At 47.3% G+C, this 13,070-nt stretch overlaps 1 long non-coding RNA gene across 3 annotated transcripts in view; it reads right to left on the reverse strand.

Moving 5' to 3' along the window:
• The window catches only part of LOC110260790 (uncharacterized), a 183,519-nt gene that overhangs the window by 86,651 nt on the left and 83,798 nt on the right, over window positions 1-13,070 (reverse strand). For all 3 annotated transcript variants that reach the window (XR_002344245.2, XR_014804381.1, XR_014804380.1), the window contains exon 3: window positions 5,962-6,147. This is a non-coding gene — a long non-coding RNA (uncharacterized LOC110260790). The remainder of the gene's footprint in view (window positions 1-5,961; window positions 6,148-13,070) is intronic.

Consider the following 13,070-nt stretch of genomic DNA (forward strand, 5'->3'; position numbering starts at 1 on the left):
CTGGCATTGCTGTGACCGGTGGTGTAGGTTGCAGACTCGACTTGGATCCTGTGTTTCTGTGGCTGTGGTGTAGGCCAGCAGCTGCAGCTCTGATTCCATCCCTAGCCTGGGAACTTCCATACCTCAGCTGTGGCCCTCCCCCCAAAAAAGACCCCACCATTGCCAGGAATGTATGCTGTGCATCTCCCATTCTTCCCTTTCCAAATGGGCATGTGTATCACTTTACCCCATCCTCATCCAACACTTCACATCGGATATGAATGGGGCAGAGATGGTACCTTGTCCTTTCAATTCAGACGTCAACAGGCAATGAGGCAAATGCCCCGTCTTAATAGAAAAAGCCATGTAGCCCCCGGAAATCTTGAATTGCTAGCTGCATGCACTAACTGTAAGGAACACTAGGTTGTCTCCTGTGGGGAGGGGATGAGTGTGTCCTCTGTGTGGGAAGAAAGGTTAGGTGAGTAAGGTTATCTAGTAACCAAAGGGCAAACTGTGGCAGACATGTAGCTCACCAAAACCATTTCCTCTTTTACCTGGAAAGACAGCTAGACCATATTTCTTCAACACCAAAGTTAGATGAGACATGTGTCTGAGTTCTGGCAAATGTCACAGCAGAAAATGTACACTGTTTTCAGGCTTCACCCATTACAAATGGAAAATACTCGTGTGTTTGTTTTGTTTTGTTTTGTTTTTTTGTTTTGTTTTGGCTATGCCTGTGGCATGCAGCAGTTCCTGGGCCACAGAGTGAACTCGTGCCACAGCAGCAACCTGAGCCATAGCAATGACAGTGCTAGATTTTTAACCCATTGTGCCACCAAGGAGTTCCCAAGGTTCTCCTTTTTTTGTTCTCCTGATGCTGGCTGGAAGACAACGATGTGGGGCTCTTAGGACATCAGAAAGTGACAAGATGAATGGAGTTTGGGTCCCTGACTCTCCTACCAAACACCTGCAGATGAGTTATATGGGATGAGAGATAACCATCTCTTGGATTAAGCCAAAAAAAACTGTAGGGTTTCTTTGTTACAGCAGCTATCATCGCCCACATACAACATTATAGGATTTATTATCAGGATTGAGTTAATCTGTAAAATTGTGCCTGGTTGCAGATGTATGAGAAAAGAGGGCTATATAAGTCTTAGATATTCTCATTTACCTGAGAACATTGTATTCCTAGCTTTAATGGGAAAGTCTTGGAGTCTATAAGAGCCAGAGGGTACTCCTGGGGCACATTTGGGTATTTATAATACCTCGTCTAATCTGTCTCCTGAGCCAACCCTAAATTCCACTTGTTTAGTGCCATGTAAGTTTAAAAGCCAAAAACTATTGACTTTGGAATCCTTCGAACAAACCCAGGACAATGCATGTTATGCAAATATCCAGGTAACTCAACGTGTTTAGCTTCACAGAAACTAAAAGGTGAAGACATTCAATACCGCCTGCCACTCAAGTAGAAAATGCAGATCCATTTCTACCCAGCCCAGAGCATAGCTGCCAAACTTATGGAATCTAGTGTCCTAAGGTGAAAGAAGGAAAGGAAAGGAAGAAGGGAGGGAGGGAGAAAGGAAGGAAAGAAGGAAAGAAAGAAAAGAAAAGAAAAGAAAAGAAAAGAAAAGAAAAGAAAAGAAAAGAAAGGTGAGGCATCCCATAATTTCTTTGACCACATGTTAATAGGAAAGCTGATTATTGACACATTTTGCTTCCATTCTGAAGCAAGTTTTTGAAAGTAAACCTTGCCATTTCATCTCAGAATTTGTAGCTTTGTGGTCTTCCGAGAAGTTGCATTTCATCCAGTTCCCCAAATACTTATTAAGGGCCTAGTACAGGCAGGGCTGCTTTTATGCATTTCTGCAAAATGTCATGATAATTACAGAATGTACTGTTTTTCATATACAATACGCTTACTAGTGCCATAAAGAATGCCGTACCATGTAAGTAAGTAGAAAGAGAACCCTCACAGAGGGAAGGCTCTACTGACATGAGAAACAAGGATGACGTGAAAGTCCTGTGCTCTTATTAATCAATGACAGCTGTTTGTGGACTTAAAATTATTTTATTTTTAATTTTTTTTTTAATTTTTTGGCTTTTTGAATTTTCTAGGGCCGCACCTTCGGCATATGGAAGTTCCCAGGCTAGGGATCGAATCGGAGCTGTAGCCACTGGCCTACACCAGAGCCACAGCAACACGGGATCTGAGCTGCATCTTCGACCTCCATCACAGCTCATGGCAGTGCCAGATCCTTAACCCACTGAGCAAGGCCAGGGATCGAACCTGCAACCTCATGGGTCCTAGTCAGATTGATTAACCACTGAGCCATGACGGGAACTCCAAAATTATTTTTAAAAGACTCCAAGGTGTTGACCTAAAGACTCCAATTCTACGAAAGGACAAAGTTATTGTCAGTATCCAAGGCCTTCTGTGGGTCTTTGGACAACCTCTCCCAATACATTCAGCCATCACCTCTGGGCTGATTGGCTACCGTCTCCGGTTAGAGGTCAAAGATGAACCCACTTTAGAACGTCATGGCCCCTTGCCTTTCCACCACCCTCCCCTTCCCAATTCAAAGTCATTCGTTGTCCTCTGCTCCTGTTTAGGTTTCAGAAATATCAATGACCTAGTCCTTTGCAACATAATTGAATGACTAAGAATTATATCCTTATTATATCAAGAATTCCTACTAACCAAGAAGAAAATGAAAATATTCCTAAAATATGTAAAAGACACAAACAGCAAATTCACGAAACAACACAATCAGTTCATAAACCTTTGAAAAACTTGACTTTGTTAGTAATCACAGTAATAAATTAATATAATAGATATGATCTTTTTCTTCTCAAAAAGAAAAGATTTAGAGTAAGATAGACTGGGAGTTTGTGGTTAGTTGATGCAAACTATTACATTTAGAGTGGATAAGCAATGAGGTCCTACTGTGTGGCACAGGGAACTATGTCCAATTTCTTGGGATAGACCATGATGGAAGATAATATAAGAAAAAGAACGTATGTATATATGTATGTATGACTAGATCACTTTGCTATATAGCAGAAATTGGCACAACATTGTAAATCAACGATATTTAACAAAATAAATAAATTTTTTAAAGAAAAAAGTCAGAAGAAGAAAATATATGAGGGAATTCAGATATGGGCACTTTCACAGATAAAAATTAGCACAAAATTTAATTGATTTATTTATTTATTTACTTTTTGGCCAAGTCTGCAGCAGGCAGAAATTCCTGGGTCAGTGACCCGAGGCACTGCAATGGCAATGTTGAATATTTAACCTGCTAGGCCACCAGGGAACTCCTAGCACAAAATTTTTAGAGGTCCATGTGTCTTTATAAAGCAAAATGAATTTAAATAGCATATGTCTTTGACATAACATTTCATCTAGAAATTTTTTGTAGGAAACAATTATGGCTATGAGAAAACTTTAGTTAGAAAGAGGGTTATTGCAGAGTTGTTTATGCTTATTAAAGTTGGAAATACAGGCACACCTCAGAGATAGTGCAGGTTCAGCTGCAGAACCCCATAATAAAGCGAATATCGCAGTAAAATGAGTCATACTAATTTTTGGTTTCCCAGTGCATGTAGAAGTTATGTTTGTACTATATTGTAGTCTATTAAGGGTGCAATAGCATTATGTTTAAAAGAAATGTATGTGCCTTGACTAAAAAATATTACTAAAAAATTCTGAGCCTTCAGCAAGTCATAATCTTTCTGCAATAGTAACATCACAGATCACTGATCACCAACATGATAATGAAAAAGTCTGAAATATTGTGAGAATTACCGAAGCATCGCACAGAGACAGGATGTGAGCAAAAGCTGTTGGCAAAAATGGTATCAATAGACTTGTTCAATGCGGGGTTGCCCCAAACCTATAAATTATAAAAAAAGAAGAAAAAGAAGAAAAGACAAAGGAAAAAAAGTATTTGCAAACCTCAATAACGCAAAGCCCCGTAAAACAAGGCATCCCTGTAAACTAAATTCCCAACAAGATCAGTTCAATAAGTGACGCTACATCATTTTATAGACGACCCGGCAACCACGTGGAATGGCGTTGTGGAAGAATATGCAACGACCAGAAACATATCCATGGCATATTGTTAAGAGGGGGAGAAAGCATAGTCCAAAGAGATACACACAAGCACCTGATTTGTGTATGTGGTTGTGGTTGTGTGCGTGTGTGTTTCTACATCTATATCTCTACATCCACAATCATTTTCATGTCCATATTTAGAAGGAAGTTTCCCCAAAAGTTAATTGGTTATCCCTGGATGCTAGGATCAAGTTCACTGACATTACCTTATTTAATTCTCACAACAACCTTGTGAGTTTGGGTCCATTTTCTCGCCTTTTGATGTTAAGGAAACCAAAGCATAGAGAGGTTTAGAAAATTCCTCAAGATCATGTAGCAAGTAAGGGACAGAGTTGAGCTGAGATTGTTTGACCCTAAAACCCACATTATGGTTGTAATAAGCAAAATGTAGTGAGTTATCTGTGGTGCTAAATGTGTTCAATATCAATAATAAGTCCTTTACTATGTGAGATCAGGTCCTGCCTGCCTTTTAAAGACTCAAAGAACCATACTTTAATGAAAGGATAGAGATTGTAAATAGTAACTATTATTTTTTAATACCTTTAGTTAGAACAACTAAAAGCTGACAACCTGACGTCGATTCATTTTATTTTTAATTTTACTGCTATTGAAATGCAAAAGTTAGGGAGCCGTGGATGATTGGGGTGGCAGCATCTGCGAGCCTCATGAAACTAAATGTGAAATGATGGTTATATGACTACATGCTTTTTTCTGGAGAGAGGCTCTACAGCTTCCTGGCTGATTCTCAAATGTACCTTGATTGGAGAGATTAAAAGCCTCTATTTGATTCTTTCACCTTTTATAATCCACTAGACACTTCCTCTCCCTTTTCTGAGACCATCCTTCATGAATTAGCTTCTCTCTCTCTCCCCTTTTCACCTTCCATCTCTTCCTCCCTTCTGGTGCCTTCTCGTTATCTGACCACTGTTCTCTAGTTTCCTGAATTCTTAAAAAAGAAAATTTCCCCTGAGATCCTACCTCGGCCTTACATTCATCTCTTCATTCATACAACAAGAACATACTGGGTATCTACTCAGATTCAGCCACTAGGTATCTACTCAGATTCAGCCACTGGAAACTAAGAGATGGACAAGACAGACGCGGTCTCTGTCCTTATAAATCTTCATTTTTAGAAGACGACATGAAAGAGATACCTTATCAGTTAAGAATATTTTGAGCTGCAAGAACTGGAAACCCCACTGGCTGTGGCTTAAACTCTTTTCACATGACAGGAAGTCCAAAGATAGGCAGCTGTTGGCGTCAGTTGCCATCAAAGACCCAAGTGCTCTCTGTAGTTCTGCTCTGACATCTTGAGCATGTTGACTTTTTGCCACCATCCTTGTCACTCGCAGTCACAAGATGGCCACGGCAGCTCCAGGATTCCACATTCAAGGTAGAAAGAAAAAAAAGAAACAATAGAACAAGAGGGGTCGACCTCTTTTGTGAAGAAAGCAAAAGCCTTCCCCCAAAGAGACCAGACGTCCCTCTGTTTCACTGTCAGAAGGGAGACAGGAAAGTAGGCAGCTGACATGCCTGCATCCGCTTAGAAGCAGCAGGTAAGAAGGCGGCTGAGAGTGGCTGTGGGTCAGCCCAGAAACAGTGCATCTAAAACGCATAAAGAAACAAAGAAATACAATGACTTAAAAACAAACAAGGGCATGACTCCCCCGATCCTTAGGCAGAGGCTGTGGGTGCTGACTTCCTTCCATTCCTACCAAATCAGCGGAAACACGTAACTGTACAGTGGAGGGTCTGACAAGTGTGACCTCAGCCAGGTGATCAAGGTCAACATCAACATTCATAAATCAAAGCAGATCATAAGTCACAACCCCTTGATATGATGCGATGAAAATGGCACTTACCTCTGTGGTCTGGTCCCCAAATCCAGCACGCCAGAATAAGCATGAGAAAAACATCCGACAAATCTCAACTGAGGAACGTGCTACGTAACACTTCACCTGTACGCCTTGAAACGGTCAAGGTCACATCAAAATCATTATCACGGCCAAGAAGAGAACTAAATGTCCTGCGGTATCCTGGATGGGATCCTGGAACAGAAAAAGGACATTAGGTTAAGATGTATCAATCCTGGTTCATTAATCATGACAAATGTTCCACACTAATGTAAGAGGCTGATAATACGGGAAATTGGGTGCAGGAGAGAGAGTACACGGGAACTCTGTGTGCTCTCCTTGGAATTCTTCTCTACCCCTAGCACTGTCCTAAAAACGAAAGTCCTCTTTTAAAGCAATAAAGGCTTTGACATAAGCAAAAGAGGGTCATGGGAGAGAGAAGGGTGGGAAGCGCTATTTATTGCAGAAGGAGGGTCAGAGCAAATCTCTGCGGAGGCAACATTTCTGCCAAGACTCGAACGCTTCCAATAAGCTGGCCGTGTGAGGAGCTGGGTGAAGGGCATTTCAGGCAGAAGGAAGGGCACATCAAAAGCCAGAAGATTCAGGAGGAGAGGAGAAGGGCAAGTGATGAGGTTGGGAGGACAGACAAGACTGAGGGCATCGGTCTATGCCCTGCAGCCAGGAGCTGCAACCTCCTCCAGCCAAGCGGTAGATCAAGGGGTTGATTCAGCAAACAGTAAATAACAAGTGTGTTGCTCTCCTGCTGCGGGTGTAACAACGGACCCCAGAGTCCAACCCGTGCTGTAAAGCAACACAACTTTATTCTCTTACAGTTCTGCCGGTCAGAAATCAGACACGCGTTTCACTGGGCTAAAGTCAAGGTGTCACGGGGCTACGGTCCCTCCAGAGGCTCCAGGGGCGCATGTGTTGCCTGTCCTTTTCTAGAGGTCGCCTGCCTTCCTGGCAAATGGTCCCTTTCGCCACCTTCCAAGGCAGCAATCCCAGCACCCCAGCCTCTGTTTCCAGCATCACCTCTGCCTCTGCCTCTCCTGCCTCCCTCTTTCACTTACAAAGATGCTTGTGATGACATTGGCCCCCCCCCCCCAATGATCCAGGATAATGAATCTCAAGATTCTTTTTTTTTTTTTTGTCTTTTTGTCTTTTTGCCATTTCTTGGGCCGCTCCCGCAGCATATGGAGATTCCCAGGCTAGGGGTTGAATCGGAGCTGTAGCCGAGGGCCTACGCCAGAGCCACAGCCAAGCGGGATCCGACCCATGTCTGCAACCTACACCACAGCCAGATCCTTAACCCACCAAGCAAGGCCAGGGATCGAACCTGCACCCTAATGGTTCCTGGTCGGATTCATTAACCACTGAGCCACGACAGGAACTCCTCAATCTCAAAATTCTTAATCACACCTGCAAAAATCCCTTTTGCCACATGGTGCCCACATGTTCCAATTATTAGGACAGAACATTTGGGGGGTGGGAGGGCATTGCTCATCCCATAATAATAATAACAATAACAATCGTAACAACAATAAATACAGTTCCACCCATAAGGTTGCTTTCATGAAGATCACAGCTGAGGAAGGAGCTGTGTGGTAAACGTATTATCACACAATGAAATATGAAAATACCATTTGTGGTAAATGCTCTAATGGTAACAAGAGGAGTAAGGAATTCGAACAGGAGAAGCTAAGCTGAGGTTGAAGGGGGGCTGGTCAGGAATTGTTCCCGAGAAAGGGACCCTTCAACTGAGGCCTGAAAATCCTTCAGGCTGGAACCTTCCTGTGCTGGGGAAGGACACAGAGGGAGCCCCAGGCTGAGGAGACATTTGACAAGAGGCATAGAAAAGAGCCTCCACGAAGGCTGGCGAGCAAAACCCGGAGACGAAATCGTCCCTCTTGCGTCCCTTCGGTGATCTGAATTGTGTGTGAGAAGGAAATTCAGTTCCTCGGCGGCGTCTCTGAAAGAAGGAAGGTTTCTCTTATCACCAGGTTTTCCTACCACTTGGCGGTGGGTTTTGTGGACTCTTTTCCAGGACCCTGCTGAGTGAGTCAGATTTCATGTAGTCTTTGCTCCCTCGGGGATCTGGCGGCTGCGTGTCTGAGCAGGCAGACGTGAAAGAGTCGCGCGTGCCGTTGGAAACCTGGGAGACGCACATGTTGGACGGCAGAGATTTCCGGATGCGGGGAAATCGAGGCAAGGGTGCGAATTCAGCCAGGGCTGTTGGAATCCTGGTGCGTTTTCAGCACGACGCTGTTTCACGAGCAGACCTCTGAGAGGACGCCTTCGATTTTCCCCAACAGCCCCTCTCACCCCCCGTCTCCAGAAAGCCGCTGTCCTGAAGGGAGCTGAGCCGTCCTGCAGCAGCAGACAAAGCCTTGAGTGTTAGCCGCTTGGCCGGGTTCGGATTACCTCCGAGGGCGACAAGGCCACCGTCTGCGGCCTGCTATTTTCAGAGCTCCGTGGAGAGAAGGGGTGGCCCGACGGCCCTGGAAGGCCTGCGCCAGGCCTGGGAGCCGCAGGAAGTCACCCTCCCTCTTCGGGGACGAAGGGTCCCACCCCAAGCCGGAGCCACATCTCTGCGCGGCCTGCCCGTGGCACCCACTGGCCTCCGAGTCCCGCATCATCCGAGGCCGCAGAGCCCCAGGCCAGCGGGCGGGACGCGCAGGAAGCTGCAGCCTTGACGGCTGCGCCGGGCCGGCCCGAGCGCGTCCCCGAGAAGCCAGCCGTCTGTGCGCCCCACCCGCCGGGCTGCTGCCGGGCCGGCGTCCAGGTCCTCTCCCGGGGCCCAGGTGGTGCTGGGGTTGGCCCACCGGCCCTTCGCCATCACATTTTCCAGGAAGGGCTGGGTAGGGCCGGGGGTAGATGGGGACATGGTCGCCAATGCATGTTGTCCTTTGAGCCACAGCCAAAGCTTTGTTTGTCTCAGGGGGTCTGGCCCACTGCCGCCCCCGCCCCCGCCCCCGAGGGAGACGTCGTCGACAAGCCCCCCACCCCAGCCCCAGCCCCAGCCTGGAGCAGATGTGTGAACTTTGCAGGGGAGGATGGGGACGGGTGTGCATTTCAGCACGACAGCGGAGGGTTTTTGTTTGTTTGTTTCTTTCTTCCAACTCCGATCTTCAAGCAAAGGAAGCAGTGGGGCTGAATGGTGGGTTTGTCAACCGTTTGCAGGGCTTAGAGGTCGAAAGGGGTTCCTGCTCTTTCCTCGGTCCAGGATCGGGGTCCGGGGCTGAGCTCAGGCAACTGAGCATGCGTCATGGCTGCCCCGCTTGCACTCCGGGAGCAGCACCAGGCTGTGCCCGGTTCCCATCACACGGTTAGACTTCGTCCTACATCACCTCGCCCTCAGGGCTTCAGCACCACCCAGGACAACAAACGCAGGAGTGTGTCAAAAGCCAGGGCAGCCAACTTGTAGCAGCTCTCCGGGAAGTTTTTCCACCAGAAGTGGGTCCTGCCAGCACAGGGCACTCCTTACGGAGCTGGGTTGCTGCTTCAGAGTGGGTTGAGCTCTGACCCCTTTCAGGTTCCTCCCGATCACAGCTTGTTTCCATTTGGAAGGGTCCATGCCCAGGGCGGTTTCCACCTGGTGCAAATCCTAGGGGCTGCTGCTGCCACCAGCAGGATATCCACAAGCAAGACCAGTTCCCGAGGGTTTTTTAAAGATTTGAAGCTTCTGATACTGGAAGCTGCACCATCGCTGGGGAGATGGAGTGTTCAAGGCTGGGAGGTGTCGGCGGTGGGAGGTGTCGGCGGTGGGGGGTGTCGGCGGTGGGGGGGCGGAGTGGGGGAAGTGCACGTCCCAGAGGAGACCATCCATCCTGTAAACCCACAGCCTGGGGACTCTGTAATCCTATCAGTCAGATTTAGCAAACACAAATACAGAACATCCTATTAAATTTGAAATGCAAATAAGTAATAAACACTTTTCTTAGCATACTTATGTCCCCAATAAGGCACCGGTGACACCTAGACTTTAACAGTATTTTTTCTTTATCTGAAATTCAAATTTGATGGGTACCTTGTATTTTCCCTGACAACGAACCCAGGTGCAGGTTGCCTCCAAAATCTTCTACGGAAGGCAGAAGTAGAAGGCAACCCTCTTTAAATTCTGCCTTCCTTATTTGATAATTAGTCTTTAAACTCTTCTAGGCACTGGTCTTCTAGCGCCATAAACGCTGCTCTCCAGAAGTGTTTGTTTATGGGATGAATGACTTAACGTCGGGAATCTGAATGAATGGCCAGATTTGTCAGCCCTCTTCCACCCGCCAAAGGGACTTTTCACAAAAGCAAGAAATGTCGTCATTCCCTAATAATTAACCTTCAGGTAGCTCTATCTCAATAGCAAGCTGATGCCTTAGTGATGAAAAGTCCACCCCAGCCCTTTCTCCACCATGGGAATGTGTATGTTCTCTCTCCCTTCCTTGCGCTCTTAGCCTCTGCACTGGAGCTGTGAGACAGGCAAGCCCCACTGGTTCCCTCCCAGCCCTGCCCCACTGCAGCTCCCTGTTTTTCTAATTTCAGCATTTTCCTGAACCTGTTCGCCTGAGACTCTGGCCCAATATTTGGTGGGGAAAGCAATTTTTTTTTTTTTAATTGAGGTGACCTTCACTTAACATAGAAGCCATTTTAAAGTGTAAAACTCAGGGGCGTTTATGCTCAATACGCTATACCTGCCACCTCTATCCAGTTCCAAAGCGTTTTCATCACCCCAGAAGAAGACCCCCAACCCATTAAGCAATCCTCAGCAATTCACTTTTGCTTCTCTTCAAAAATGTCTCACGTCTAGCAGGTTAAGGAAGCAGCCCTGCTGCAGCGGTGCCACAAGTGGCAACTGAGGTGCGAGGGTTTGATCCCTGGCCTGAGGCATGTCCACAGGCCTCGGGCACAGCTGGGGGCAGGGGAGCCCTCACTTCTGGAGGGCCTGCAGGGAGGCGAATGCGACAGAAGCAGGAGTGCCCCTCAGGTGGAGCCCACGCACAGGACCGGGTCACAAGGCTCACGTCGTGCCTTTAGTTGGCTTGCCAAGTGGCAGGCTTCACAGCAAAGGGCTCTGGAAAGATAGCTGTGAGGCTGAATGAGCCTCTGGGCGACAGAAGAGGGTTCATCTTAGGCCAGGGCTCACTGGGGAGGGGGCGGGAGCTGCCAGGCTGTGGGTCAGTGGGGAAGGGAGTCACGGGGCACGAAAGGGGGTCTCATGAAAGGTGTAAACGTACTTCTTGCGGAGAAGGATAAAGGAAGGCTTCCCAGGAAGGTGCCCAGTTGGGCTCCAGCTTCCGGGTTCAGTGCGGTAGAGTGTGGGGGGTTGCAAAAGAATCAGTCTGGGGGGGTGCCAGGCCTCCCCTTGGCCAGTGACTGCCTTGAGGTTTCCTGGTTTATGCAGGAAGTTAGTTCCTTCTCAGAGGAACCCTGGACACTCTCCCCTCTTGAGGGATGAGCCTCCTTATTGTTCCGAAAATCTGGTGCAACTGCATGTTTGGAGACAACCACGACTTCCTGCAGGGCCTTGCAGCAGTTTTATTATCCAGCTGGTCCCAGCTTCCTTTATTCTCTTGCTGCCGACAGGGGTCTCCCGCTCACTGCAAAACCAGAAGCCTCCCAACTTTGAACAGAGTCCGGAGGGCTGGCCCCTTTGTTCAAGACTGTGGGTCAGGGAGTTCCCACTTGTGGCTCAGTGGTTAACGAGTCCGACTAGGAACCATGAGGTTGCGGGTTTGATCCCTGGCCTTGCTCAGTGGGTTAAGGATCCCACGTTGCCATGGCTGTGGTGTAGGCAAGTGGCTACAGCTCCGATTGGACCCCTACCCTGGGAACCTCCATATGCCTCGGGTGCGGCCCTAGAAAAGACTAAATTAAAAAAAAAAAAAAAAGATTGAGGGTCAGGTGTTGAGCAAATGTCCCTTTTTGTAAAAGATGCAAGAAAAAGAATGAACCAATAGGAAGAATGGCCTGAAACTGTTGGAGCTGCCAGCATGGCACAGAGTTTACCAGCCACTGTTTAGCAAACAGGCATTGATTGAGTGCACGTTTGCCCAAGGCACTGGACGAGAACGCAGCGGGTAAACGCTGCGGTTTGGGTCCTGCAGTCCCCAGACCGGGCGCTGTTTTAAGTGTCTCACTTATACTAACACACGGAAGCACAACAGCCCTGCCATGAGTTCCGTGAAAATGAGCTTGCATCCAATGGAAGCTAAGCTTGTCTACAACGTGGTTCGTGCTGGGTTCAGGCCTTATCCGCCACCCCTACTGAAAGTGAGACCCCTTAGAACCAAGTTCCTTTAATGAGTGTATGATTAATTTCTTTACCCCCAATTTTATTTCCTCTTTTGTCGGCCCCTGTTCCCCTCAGGGTTGAGAAGTGTCGAAGAAAAAGGGAGATTGAAACCTAACAGGGCCCTGCAGGGCCTTCCTGGGTATTAATTCTCCTCTGGGCCCCCCATTTCTTATGTATAGAAAAAAAAAAGGCTTTTGTCTTTTCGACCGTCCCTGAGTTCCAAAGAGCAGGGCTCAAGCAGCTGATGCTTAAAGCAGTCAAGTCACAGGACTCACAGTTCCTCCTGAAGGGATATAGCTAACAATCCGACGCACATTTTTGGGTTGCTCTGCAGAAGCTAAAAGACCCCCACCCAGGGGGAGGGTGGTGACTACATGCCAACCGCGAGCACAAAGACCCCGGGCTGGCTGGAACCAGAAGGCTGGTGATTGAGATTCCTGAAATATCACCCTGTTACCTCACCACCAACCAATGAGAAGAAGGTTCATGAGCTGATCACGCATCCTAACACTGTCTTTTTTTTTTTTTCCTTCTTTTTTTCTTTTTGTCCACCCCGCATCATATGGAGTTCCCTGGCCAGTCATCAGATCCGACCTGCCGTTGCAGCCTAACCCGCAGCAATCCCTAACCTGCAGCTGGGGCAACACCAGATCCTTAACCCACTGTGCTGGGCTGGGGATTGAACCTGCGCTCCCAAGACACCGACGATGGAATTCCTATGACACTGCTATTGTGTCACAGCAGGAACTCCTCAAACACTGTCTTTAAAAGCCCTCGTCCCAGAGTTCTCTTGTGCCTCCGCAGGTTAAGGATCTGATGTTGTCACTGCAGCAGCTCA

Source organism: Sus scrofa, chromosome 5 (genome assembly GCF_054392235.1).
Source record: "Sus scrofa isolate SSC_HxYL_T2T_F1_AM1 chromosome 5, Sscrofa_HxYL_maternal_Yorkshire_Landrace_v2.0, whole genome shotgun sequence".
Lineage (NCBI taxonomy): Eukaryota > Metazoa > Chordata > Mammalia > Artiodactyla > Suidae > Sus > Sus scrofa.